The 13,991-nt window shown below is 38.7% G+C and overlaps 1 protein-coding gene across 1 annotated transcript in view; it reads right to left on the bottom strand.

Moving 5' to 3' along the window:
* The window catches only part of PIK3R1 (phosphoinositide-3-kinase regulatory subunit 1), a 175,742-nt gene that overhangs the window by 146,345 nt on the left and 15,406 nt on the right, over nt 1-13,991 (bottom strand). The window lies entirely within an intron of this gene.

The following is a 13,991-nucleotide window of genomic DNA, read 5'->3' as shown; positions in this document are numbered from 1 at the left end:
CATACAATCCTTCAAAGTGTAGAATATTAATTTTGAAGAAGACTTTTCCAGTTTGCCAATGCTGCCGGATTGCAAAACACCAGAAATGGATTGGCTTTTATAAAGGGGGTTTATTTGGTTACAAAGTTACAGTCTTAAGGCCATAAAGTATCCAAGATAACACGTCAGCAATCAGGTATCTTCATTGCAGGATGGCTAATGGAGTCCGGAAAACCTTTGTTAGCTGGGAAGGCACGTGGCTGGTGTCTGCTCCAAAGTTATGGTTTCAAAATGGCTTTCTCCCAGGATGTTCCTCTCTAGGCTGCAGTTCCTCAAAAATGTCACTCTTAGTTGCTCTTGGGGTGTTTATCTTCTCTTAGCTTCTCCGGAGCAAGAGTCTGCTTTCAATGGCCATCTTCAAATTGTCACTCATCTGCAGCTATTCTCTCAGCTTCTGTGCATTCTTCAAAGTGTTTCTCTTGGCTGTAGCTCCTCTTCAAAATGTCACTCTCAGCTGCACTGAATCCCTTCTGTTTGCCAGCTCATTTATATGGCTCCAGTTATTTAATTTAGAGCCACCCTGAATGGTGGTGTAACACCCCATGGAAATTATCCAATCAGAGTCATCACCCACAGTTGGGTGGGGCACATCTCCATGGAAACACTCAAAAGAATTACAATCTAATTAACACTGGTAAGTCTTCCCACACAAGATTACATCAAAGATAATGGCATTTGGGGGGACATCATGCATTCAAAATGGCACACAACCAATAATTAAACTTATAATTGGTTCAATATTCTGGAAGGAATATGAGACAGGGTGTGGTGAATTCTATCAAGAGGTCAAAGGAGGCTTCCCAGGAGAGGTGATGCTTTCCAAGGCTTCCACAATGAACAGGAGTTTACCAGGGACAATAATTAGAATAGCTAAACACTTAAATATGTTTACCACATGCCAGGCACTATTCTAAGTGCTTTATACATATTGACTGTGCTGGTTTGAATCTATTGTGTACCCCATAAAAGACTATGTTCTTTCAATCTACTCTTGTGGGGGCAGACCTATTGTGGGTAGGCTTTTTTGATTAGGTTGTTTCTGTGAAGATGTGACCCACCCAATTGTGGGTGGAACCTTTTGATTAGATTGTTTCCATGGAGATGTGACCCTGCCCATTCAAGGTGGGTCTTAATTAGTTTACTGGAGTCCTTAAGAGAGCCCAGGGAGAGAGAGAGAACTCAGAGCTGACATAGACCCAGAAGCTTGGAGATGCTTGGATGGAAATGCCCCAGGAGAAACAAGCAGAGAAGCTAAGAGAGACATATTTTGCAAAGAAACCAAGATATGTAATCCAGAGTTTGCCCCCAGGAGAAGCAAGCAAGGACCCACAGAAGCTGAGACAGAAGCCTAGAGACATTTTGGAGAAAGCCACTGAAATCAGAAACTAAACCCGGGAAAGAAGGTTCAGCAGAGCCAGCCATGTGCCTTCTCATGTGACAGAGCAACCCCAGATACCTTTGGCCTATCCTCAGAGAAAGTATCTACCTCTTGATGCCTTAATTGGGACATTTTCATGGCCTTGGAATTACAAATTTGTGAACTAATAACCTCCCTTGTAAAAGCCAATCCTTTTCTGGTATATCGCAATTTGGCAGCTTTAGCAAACCGGAACATTGACTAATTTTATCTTTATAATTTTTGGTGGGTGGTATGGTCACCATTGTACATTGAGAAAACTGAGATTAGGAAGGTTAAGTGATAAGTTCAAAGTCACACAACAACTGAAAGGCAGAGCCAGGATTCAAAGCTGGGCAGTCAGTGCTATTAACCATTATCCTCTACTTCCTTTCAACAAAGTGTGGTAAGGTCATTCCAGGCAAAGAAAATAGCCCAGACCAAGGTGTGACATGTGGCATGTTTCAGGAAGTGTTTGCAGTGCTCAATGTGGAACCATTATGGGTGAGCGTGGGCAATGACGGGAGATGAGCTTGCAGAATTAGGCAGGGCCAGGATGAATTGGGCCTTGATCCTAGAGGCACTAGGGATGGACTGATGGGTTTTCAACCACAGAGTTATATAATCCAAATTTCATTTATAAAGCTCACTCTCATCCAAGTCATGAACAGGATGGAAGAGACTGTTGCAAGAGGTGACTGTGAAGGAGACTTGACAAGGGAATGGTGACACATTTCCCCTCCCTCACCCCCTGCACATGCCTCTGAAGCCATCTCAAATTTCTCATCAGTTCTTGAACATGCCCTGTCCCCAAACCCACACCCCAAGTCTCTATATCTTATTATGTGCCATTTCCTCTGCAACATCCGTAGCAGCGTCACATTTAATGATGTTTTAAGATCCAGCTCCTGAGCCGTCTTCTGCGACACAATCATCGGCTCAGTTTGACACTCTTTCTTCTTTGCTTCCATAGTATTGTGTGAATTTCTCTTGTATAACTCTCATCCTCCAATTCTGTGTTTATTTTGTTCCACCCTGTCTCTCTCAGTAGACGGTGAGCTCCTTGAGAGTACACATCTTACTTGTTCCAAGGTTTAGCATATTGACTGACAAGTGGAATGTTGCAATAGATATATTGAATACATGAACAAAACAAAGTCTTAAAAGGTACAAAGGTCCCTAGGAATCTGAAGGAGAGGTGGATTCTGGTTCCACATGGTTTTATAAGCAAGTAGTGCTCGTCTACTCATATCATAAACCTGGCATTTGGGAATGTATGTTCTGAAAAATATGTAACAGGTACTCATCTGACTGATAGCACTGTCTTTTTTCTTCTGAGTATAAAGAAACACTAGGAAAACATGAAATATATCCTATTACTCTAGGGGGCTTAAGGTGAAACCACTTTTGAGGACAAGCACAGGTGATTCAAAATGCTTACCTAAGAAAGGGTGATAAATGGGTTGAACAATCCTAATACTTAGTGGTCTCTAACGATCCCATTTTTTTTTTCCACTGTGTAATTTGCTGTGTCAGCTTTAGTTTTTAAACTCACATTTAGTTAAGGTTCTGGAATTCAGAAAATGACTATCACTTCAGTAGCCTTCAGATCAATCAAGAATGTCTTGGTTACCCTCACATTTCACTTGGAGGTGAGAAATCAAGACAGCATCGGTCATAATTAAGATGTGATTATGCTGCTATCTGAGCTGTCCTCATAAGATGCAGACTGCAAGCAGCCCAGATGTGTTTGGTTTTCAATGTGTCCCTCTTCTGAGTTATATTTTCCTCTGAAGTTTAATATTGGATATTTGCCAGGGCTGCTGTAACAATGTACCACAAACAGCTGGCTGAAACAACAGGAATTTATTGTCTCACAGTTTTGGAGGCTAGAAATCTGAAATCAATGTGCCTGTAGGACCATGCTTCCACTGAAATTTGTGAATTTCTCTTGGGGTGGCTTGCCAGCAATTCATGGTTTAACTCAATCCCTGCATCTTTCACTGGCTGTCTCTCTCTCTCTGTCTGCATCAGCCACTTGTCACCCTGTTTCAAAATTTCTCTTATAAGGACTCTGGTCACATCACATTATGGTCTACCCTAATCCAGTTTGGCTTCATCTTTTTAATAACCTCATCAAGGATACATATGAGTTCACATTCACATGATGGGGAGGGAGAGGAGTTAGGACTTGAACACGTCTTTTTGAGGGACATGGTTCAATCTGTACCTAGGGGGAGATTTCATTCCTTGCTTCCTCCAGCTTCTGGTTTCAGGCAGTCCTTGGCTTGTGGTCGTATGACTCCAGTCCCTGCCTCCATCTTCTCCTCTTCACGTCTCACCTCTGTGTGTCTTTTATAGGGACACTTGTCATTGGATTTAGGGCCCATTCAGATAATCTATGATGACCTCATCTCAAGCCTTAACTTAATTATATCTGCAAAGACATCTTTTCCAAATATGGTCACATCCACAGCTTCTGAGAGATAGGATGTGGATGAATCCCTTTGGAGGCCACTATTCAACCCACTGCATGGTCCGTGGTCAGGAAGGCCTGAAGGGAGTAGAGGAGTTTTCCCAGGAGGGTGAAGTACTTATACTGATGCATTCACAGCTCCTGCCTCCTCCACCCTGAATGCAAAATTAACCATTTGCAAACCAACCAGCTAAAAGGAGAGATTAAGGCGTGGATTACAAACTGGCTCTAGACAACAGATGTGTTTGGATTGCCCTGAACATTGCTTTGATATGTTTGAATTAGTTGGACACATTAAAAAAATTGAAGATTTTTTTTTTTACAAAAAAGACCCAGTTTCTGGCTTTTCTTGTAAATTCTGAATAAATAACACTAGGGCCATATACCATCTTGGTAACAAGGTTGGAAGTTGAATGGCAGATGTTCCATGTCGATGGGGCCTGAATCTCCAGGTTGCCACAGTCCTTACCACCACCTATTATTTACCCCAGTCCCACTTCACTCATTAGAATTACCTGCTTGACTACTGGGGTTTTTGAATTGGCAGCCTCTGGTCTCTGGGCATATTATCAAGGGCAGCTAATCACTTGGGCAAAAATTCAAGCAGTGACTGTGTCTCCCTCTAACCAATGGAATTAAATTCTGTAAGTTATTTTCCAGAGAGTTTGTGTAGAAAAGGATAATGAGTCATTTCAGATTCACCTGAGGTATCTACTGGCAGCCTAAACTCATAATCCAAAGATCTACATTGCCATTACAATGAGGTGGATCCAAATTTTAATACATTTCTCTACTTGTAATTGTCTAATATCTTTCAGGCCCAGCCTCGTGTGAACATGATTTATGGTCTTGAGTTTTGCAGGGCCAAAACTCCAGAAGACCTGTTTATGGCTTTGTGGGGACCAGGCACTTTATCTGTTTTCTGATAGCTTTTATATAAGGGGTATTCTCCTGCTCCTAGTCACCAAAATTTGTTAGTTGAGCTTATACCTGCAAAACTTAACAGATCTAAATCTCCTAGCATCTCATAACCTAACATGTTTCTCCAAGGACACATGGCAAAAAAAAAAAAAAAAAGGAAATTCTCTTTTCAGTAGAAGTGTTTTTAACAGACAACCACTGTTTTTGCCATTTGCTCTTGAAGTCTTGATGATACAAAGTTGAGAACAGTCTTGAAATATGGAGATATTGAGACCTTCAAACTGTAAGATGAATCTATTATTTACAATTAGATTGGCAGTTGGCCATGAATAATTAGAGAGACACTGAGTCAACTAGTGTTCCTACAGAGATATTTTCTCTAGGATTAACTGTTCTTGCACAATTTTCCCCATGCCATTCTCAATAAAAAATGGCATGATTTCTTTCTGTGGCAGGGAGATGTACTTTATTTGTACTATTTTCATGTGTACTAGTCAGATTTCCTCAATTTATTCTGTGGTTATTTAAATAAATCCAATAATAAATTAGAGATTCTTTATAAAAGGCACACACACACATATTCACTTTCTAGTGTGTCCGACATGTTGACATCCTCCTTCTCCAACAGTGAACTCTGATTGATTTAATTTAGCTGAGACAATCGAGGTGAAATGACTTATTAAGAGGCACATATGGAGAAAACACATAATAGCACCATCACTCAGATTATATATGAAGCCTTCACTTTTTAAAGCCTCAACCAAAGCAGATTCAGAAGTAGGGGTGTGAGTGGCAACTGGATTATAACCTGTTAAAAACCACCTGCTTTAGTATGTCAATAGAGACAATTTCTTTGTTGGAACACAAGATGCAGAAAGAAACGATCACTCTAAGAATGAACGTCATTGACTATAACACAAACAGGGAACCTAATTGCAACCATGGACTATACTTAATAGTACAATTATAATAATATTCTTTCATCAATTATGACAAATGTACCACACTAATGCAAAGTGTTAATAATAGCAGTTATATGGGAACTCTGTATTTTATATATTTTCTGCATGGTATTTCTGTAAACCTATAATTTCTCTAATAAAAAGATTAATAAAAAATAAAGGGGGGTATATGGGAACTCTGCATTTTCTGCATGATTTTTCTGTAAACTTGCAACTTCTCTAATAAAAAAAAGAATGACTAGCATCTCTTAAAATGGACATCTCAGGATATACTTTTTAAATGATGCAACAGGGAGCTTAGCTATTCGCTTCGGTAATTGAACAGTACAATTCTACCCATTTCACTGATTTTACTCTGGAAGAGATTCTGTCTAGCTGAAGTTAGGCAAAATAAGCTTTGATATGTTATCTGAAATTTGAAAGAGCTGAATGGGGGGAGGGTTGCTATTGATTCTCTGAGGACTGCCTTCAGATTTCTGTCTGTTACAACGTGCTATGAATAATGTTAATCTAAGACCAGGGAGAAATGGCATAAATTGAGCAAAAGGCAGGCTGGAGAATGGAAATACTGATTAGCAAGATCTGCTGGCTGTAACCCTCCATCCAGACATCTGTCACTAGTTTTTGTGAATAATGAATTTCATTCCTATAAAAACTTTGAAATAGTTATAGAATCAGAGTGTAATTAGTGATGATAAATAGGTATATCTGAGGATACTGAAGCTTTATCAATCTTCATTTTTCAAATCATTGCTTCTTCACAAAGAAAATAGACATGACCATTAAATATTGACAAGTTGAGGTCAACTAAGCAAAGACTGATGATGACATGATTTACAACATGTATATTCTATTATACACAGGCCATAAAACGTGTTGATATTTTCATTCATACCCCCTAATAAAAAAATAATCTTGGGCTATAGGCTCTTTTGGTTTGAAAACTGTCCTTAAAGAGAATAGAAATTTTGACCTCAAAATAAGTTAGTTGGTTTTTTTAAAAAATGTTCTTCATTAGTAAATTTATTTCATTCTTTCAGCTAAAATAACTTGAGTACAATGATGGGCATTGATGTAACATGTATTTATCAATTGTCTAATAAACACTTGCTACTGCAGTGAGATCAGGTAGAATAGGATGAACTATATGATATGATCTCCATCCCCAGGTAGCTTGGGATCTAGTCAAGATGGTGAAACACACCAACAAAGAAACATTTAAATAGCAATATTAGATAGTATTTGAGAAAGGACCAGTAAAACTGAATGAGACAGCAAACATACAGTGATTGCATAGTGTCTGTGCCACAACAGCAATTATTATATCCCTAAATATATTTTCCCCAGTTTTAGCAGTAGCCCAAAATGTTCTCAATTTCTAAAATAACAATTTAACTTACCTTATACTACATATTGTAAACAAGCACCATATGAAATATAATTAGATATGTTAACTTTTCTTCCAATTGTAGCATAAAATGCCTGCTTGGACCCTTTTATGCTTCTTGCCTTCATGAATTTTTATAAGTTGAACTCCTAGAAGGGCCCTCTTACACATCAATATGAGAAAAATAAAGCTTTTTAATTCGAGCGCATACTTGATTTGACAGCTACTGAGTTTGGCCTAGCCCCAGCTTTGCAGATTGATAAATTAAACAGCCTCTCAGCCCTTCTGTTTTTCTCTTTGCTGCTTTTCCTTGAGATTGAGGGCCCGTGATGTGAGCAATTTTCGAAACTTATGGCATCTTTCTGGCACGAATCATCGTTCCCGGAGGCTAGTAACTGGCCTCAGTTGTTCCATGAACAATCCTTTAACAACAACACTTTCCTGAAGCAATAGAACACAGAGTGGTTATGACTGGCACGGGCAGCACACTCGGCTAGACACCTTCTCTTTTCTTCCCCCTCCACCTGACTTGGTCAGTGGATGGTTTGAACCTGGAGAGGGGCAGAGTCTTGTAAGGAGCCAAGAAGCAATGAGCGTTGAATGTAAAGGGGATGTCTTCACAACCCTCCGACCTCTTTGAACTAGTTTAGTGCCTTGCGCAGGTGTTATTATTACTTGCCCTCCACATGGTACAGGTGAAACTCTCACCCTTTCCAATTGACTCTGGACAAAATTCTATCAATATTGTATACTGGGCTTAAACCTGAGCTCCTTTGGGTCAGGTTACCTCATCAGCTCGTTAGGTGTCAGCAAACCCGCCCAGGTGTAGCTCGTTTTTCTTGAGCTCACTGTTTTCCAAACTTGCCTCTCTGTAGACTCAACTGTGACACTTGTTAAACATACCAATTCTGAGACCCCTTTGCTGGAGATTCTGATTCCATGAGACTGAGGGAACCGTGAGGGATCTGGCTTTTTAACACACTCCAGGTGATTCTTAGGATCTGGAAAATTTGGAAAACACTGATGTAGCCTTACTGGGAGAACTCATCGCATGGGAGAATTCTTGCAGATAAGGGGTATGTGCGTGCGTGAGAGAGGGACTGAGACCTCCAGCAAGCATCTGAGAGTGAGCTCAGGAGATAGCTGCCCCAGTTCTGAAGGTGAACAGCCAGGTGTGCTATCTGCAGGTAGCAAGGTGGGCATTGATCCTCACCTAAGCCGCTCTTGCTCCTAACACTTTTATTCCAGCATTGGTCTAGTTAATCCATGCTCTCAGGCTGCCCTGATGTGGAACCACAGCTCTGACCAGAGTCAGAAGCGTTGACATGTTCCTGAAAAAGTATCTAATCCTACATCTAGTCTCCAGGCACTTAAACCATCTGTGAAGTAAAGCTCTTTAATCCTCACCTAAAAGTCTATAGAGAAGGAAGATTCCAGATTCCAGATGCTCTTTTAATTTAAATACCCAGTTGAGTTTCTATCAGTACTGAAAACTGTCTAGAAATTGGCTGAGAGGGAGGGAGGGATAATCAAATATCTGTTGAGAGAAGAGAAAGAATAAAATACAATATGTATTTTCTGAAAAGGACTGAAGTCTGTTCAGGCTTCATTTCTGTAGATTCATAAATTTAAAATGTATATTTTTAGATTTAAAGTCCCCTTATTTTAAGAAAAATGTTTCATCTTTGAATATTTTGAAAATGTCCGTAATAAAAATTTTTAAATGTACTATCTAAAAATCAGTTTACTCATAAAATTTCCTGTTTGTACGTTTAGAAGAGCTGTAGAACAAAAATTTTTTGTTAATACCACCTGCCAATTATCAGCCCTCAGCTCTCCTGCACATCTTCAGAAAAAGGTGAATATTTTCTGTTACTTGTGCTATGTATCTTCATAGGGCAGCATTTGTGCCCAGGAGTGCATAATCTCACATAATATTTTCTCCTTGCTGATAACAACTTGACTGTGCCATCCTATACTTTAAATCTCAGTATTCCTTTCAAATGATATGAGCCATAGGATTTTAAGATTTTTTTTTAATTAAGAATTTTAGATGTATTTGGATAAGCTTTGTAGATGATAGTGATCTATCAGTGGTAATCTCCTAATTTTGATAATTGTACTGTGGTTATGTAAGATGCTAACATTTGTGGAATCTATGTGAAGAGTATGCAGGAATTCTTTGCACTAATTTTTATAGTTTTTTAATGTCTGAAACTATTTAAAAATACAAACTTACAAAATAATAACAAATTCAAATATAATGAAGATTCTTTTATCTACTAGAGTTCATGAATGTCAATATTTTGTCTTATTTGCCTCATATTTTTTAAGTCAAACCATTAAAGAAAAAAATTAATCTCCCTTTGTAATCTTCTTGAACCTCTTTCCTCTTTCGTGGGTAAACACTATTCCAATTTAGGGTGTATCCTTCCTTTACATGTCTTTTTTCTTTTACCATATAGTATATATCTATAAACATTTAGAAACATTTTGTGTGCTTCTTAAACATTACATGTATACCATGTAGTACATGTTTTACAGCACCTTTCTCATTCAAATAATGTTTTCAGGATTATTCACATGACTCAAAGAATTAAAAAAAGTTAACATTTATGGAGTACTTACTATGGACCAGGTATTATGTTAATATCTCTACCTGTATTAAATCACTTAATCTCCCCAACAATTTTACACATTGGATACTAGTATTTCTCCCCTTTTACAGATGAGAAAACTGAAACCTAGAGAGGTTAAGCAATTTATCCTAGGTCATTCAGCTAAGTAAGTGGTGGAGATGGGACCTGAAAAATTAAAGCAAGTTTTTAACCATTAACCACAATGCTGTAGAATACAGTGCTTTGGTGCATGGGCAAGAGTTTCTATAGGGTACATATATCTACAAGTGAAATTGCTGGGTCACTGATATTTTCTTACAAAAGTTTGGCTTTCTTTCACTTAGGCTTTAATCTCTATGAAATCTGTTTTTTGTGACTGTTATGAGGTGGGGATCTAATTTTATTTATCCACTTGTTCCAATGTATTGAATGGTTCATCCTTTTCAAATGGGAGAGTTCTAAAAAAGTACAAAAGTGTCTCTCTAGATAGTCAGTTTTAAATAACTTCCATAGCTAGAGAAAACAAATATCATATTGTTGCTAGTTAGGTAACACATTTCCTGCCATTTTAGCTCTTCTTCCTCTTTTTGACGTTGGAGCACGGGGATCCGAAACCACAACTAGCAAGATAGAAGATGAGGGGTAAAAGTGCAAGGTTGGGTAGAGAGAGGAAAAGTCAAATTCCCCTTCAACCACCACCTTAATAGGCTGCTAGCCTGTACTGGGCCTGGGTTGGGAAAAAGTACTTTTAATGAAATTTAATGAAGTTCAAATTTTGATTATTACACTGGACTGGATGTATACACTACTGATTGCAAGACCTTACATTATTAAGAGTGACTAGAAAAGTCATGAGACTACCCTTAATTTCATCCGGGGATAGGGGGAGAACTAGGACCTCCTGAATAAATGTGAAAGGACAATGGGAGATGAAAATAAAATTGCCTTCTGATTACACTCCGGGAGCCCTGCTTATTTTGTGTATTTAATAAAATATATAAGACATGACATGATGTAATATGGGAGACACTATATTACAGAAGTTAGGAACTATGTTCTGGAGCCAGAATTTTTCAACCCTTACTTTGTCATTTATCAGATGTCTAACCTCTAGGTGCTTCAGGCTGTGTGGTTACGAGCATTAAAATGTTAATATATTTAAAGTGCCTAAAACAGTGCCTGTCACATTGTGCGCAGGCAGTAAATGTCAGGTAATATTTCAATAGCTTTATTTATGGTTAGTTGTAAAAATACTCAGCTACTACGTACAGCAAGTGCATGTTCAGGAGACTTTACTAACTATATCTGAAAATTTGTAAACAGTTTTAAAAAGTGTAGCAATTATTTGTATGTAATGGTTTATTTCACTGAGAATGGACTTCAGTTGTTTAAAGCAATAAACACATTTTTTTTCCCTTCTGAAAATGAAGGTTGATTGTGCCTCTAGTTGAATAACATTAGTATTGTCAAAAATGTCACAAAACCATGCTGGGAGGGTTCCACAAAAATTCGTGCTGAATGAGTTCAGGTGCTGCCTCTTTGCTGTTCAGCAAAGCTTTCTGTCCCCCCATATCTTGTCTACTCCCCATTGATTTTCCATGGGAGTATTCCCAAACTCCCTATTCTCCTCAAATCCCTACTCCTCTGTCACATCCCTATTTTCATCTGATGAACATTCCACTAACTCCCAGAAGAGCCTTTGCTCAGTGGTCCTGTGACTCCCTTACATCTTCCCTTCCCCTCCTCAATCCCTTTTGGTCCTGCTTCCCTAAAAATAAAAAGCGTCCTTCCTTCTTTCCAAGGGGAACTTCCCAGTGCAAGTTGTGATTTCCATCTACTACTACCTGCTTCATTAGTGAACCTCTCTCAACTTTATCTTCAGAATTTCTCTTTATTCTTTTTTTACCCCCTTATTGTCAGAATTTCTACCCTAAATCAAAAGGAAGAAAAATTTAACAGAAGCTCATTAACAATGAATAAAAAAATCCACAGTTTAATAGTACTTTTTAATCTATTACAGGTTGAGGTCAAAAGGTGAGAAGAGGAAGAAAAGGTGCTGTAGAGAAAAATCGAATGCAAAAGAAACATACACTATGATCCATCCTGCCCCCATCTTTTATTATGTGAACTGGCTATGTATGGTCTTCTTAATCAATCAAGTCCTTAACAGGAGGGATTTCCTTATCAATCTTGCTCACTTTGTCACCTTCTCCTATACACACTCCACCTTTTTTTTTTTACAGCACTATTGTGCTATAACTGAAATACAATAAACAGCACATTTTAAATGTTTAATTAGACAAGTTTTGACCTATGTTTACACCTGTGAAACCATCACCATGATCAAGTTAATGAGCATAACTGTCCCACCCAAAGTTTCCTTGTGCCTCCAGACAACCACTGATCTGCTTTACCAGACAGAGATCAGTTTACATTTTCTATAATTTTAAGTAAATAGAATCATACAGTATGTATTTTTGGGGGTGTCTGGCTTCTTTCACTCAGCGTAATTATTTTGAGATTCGTCCATGTTGCTTCACTGTATCAATAGTCCATTCCTTTTTTATTGCAGAGTAGCAATCCATTGTATAGAGTTTGTTTATCCATTAAACTGATGATTGATATTTGTAATTTTTTCCTAGATATTTGCTATTGTAAATAATATTGCTAGGAACATTCTTGTGCAAGGCTTTGTATGGACATATGCTTTCATTTTTCTTGGATAAAAACATAGGGGAGGAATGGCTGAGTTAGAATGACAGGTGTATGTTAGCTTTTTAAGGAATGCTGGACGGTTTTCCAAAGTGGAGCACTACTTGAACATTTTAAATATTTCAAAGACCCATTTTTGTTTGTAAACTATATGAATGGAGAGTATGCTGGTTTAAATACTGTGAAAAGTACAAGATAAGGTTTTTAAAGAAAAATAATGTCTAGTCAGCCATGTCTTCAGTCAAGTCATAGGAAAATAATCTTCTGCGTCTGCATTGCTAAATAACACGCTTTGGATATTTAACAACGTGTGGGTACATGCCAAACAGAAATGCATTCACCAACCAAACAGCAGCTGCCCTTGGAGGGCTGCTGATTAACCAGCAGGGCTGTGATAGCACGGCAGCCCAAGCAGGGTGGCCTGGTGCCAGGAGCATAACTATCCCATTCATTTCAATGGCTTTGGCAATATGCACCACTCACATGTCTCAGCTTGACGAAGCTTCCAATTTTCCTGATCCCTATGGGAAATCATTTTCAGATAAGTTGATGATGGCACCGTGTGCATGTGTGTACACATATATTCACACATAGAGTTAAATATATAAACCTAGACATCTTCTCCTGCTCCACTGATACTGAAGGTCATAGTTGTAATTCAACATACCTTATGACAATTCAAGCATCGTCTCACTGGTAAGTTACTAAACCTGGTGAGAAACCCATGGCATTGCACTTAGCAAGATTTTAGAGCCAGAACTAGATGAACAGGAGGACAGTGTAGACTGGTAGTAGAACTCGATGAACTCTGGCCTAAAATGGTGAGAACAGACACATTGAAACCACTGAGGGGGTGGGCTGCAGATCATCATGTGGTGCAAAAGGTGCCAGGGTGGCAGCTTGCATACAGAAGGCACTTCCCTAAGTACCACTGCTGATTCCAGTAACTTCCTGCTGCTATTGTCACTCGTTCAAATTGAAAAGAAATTCTCCTTTGAAGATGGCACTTGGGGGAGTCACTGAACTTTCTCCACTTAATTCTGCTACCTCATTGTTCCCCATACTGTCCAATGAAGCACAGCATATCATATCCAGCTATGATGTGAGATACTTCGGGGCATCCAAACTATATAAGGATTTGGTAAGTTCCAGGTATACAGCTACATTGGACATAGTTTAACACAGGCTTCAATGATTAACTTAAAAATTTTTTTATTTTTTTTGGCCAGGTACTAAACCTGGTGAGAAACCCATGGCATTGCACTTAGCAAGCTTTTAGAGCCAGAACTAGATGGCTCTAAACAAATCTAAACAATTCCCTCTAGGGGCTGGTTGACTTGTGAGGCTCAGTCAGCCTAAAATATGGCAGGGATCCACATCAGAGGCTCATGGTCTTTTCCCCTCTGGCTTTTTGGGCTCCTACAGTTTCATGGTGAACGTGTTCTCCTTGTGCTGACCTCAACCTTGTCTGGTAAACAAA

Source organism: Choloepus didactylus, chromosome 13 (assembly GCF_015220235.1).
Source record: "Choloepus didactylus isolate mChoDid1 chromosome 13, mChoDid1.pri, whole genome shotgun sequence".
Taxonomy (NCBI): Eukaryota; Metazoa; Chordata; class Mammalia; order Pilosa; family Megalonychidae; genus Choloepus; species Choloepus didactylus.
This window is presented reverse-complemented; position numbering and strand designations above follow the sequence as displayed.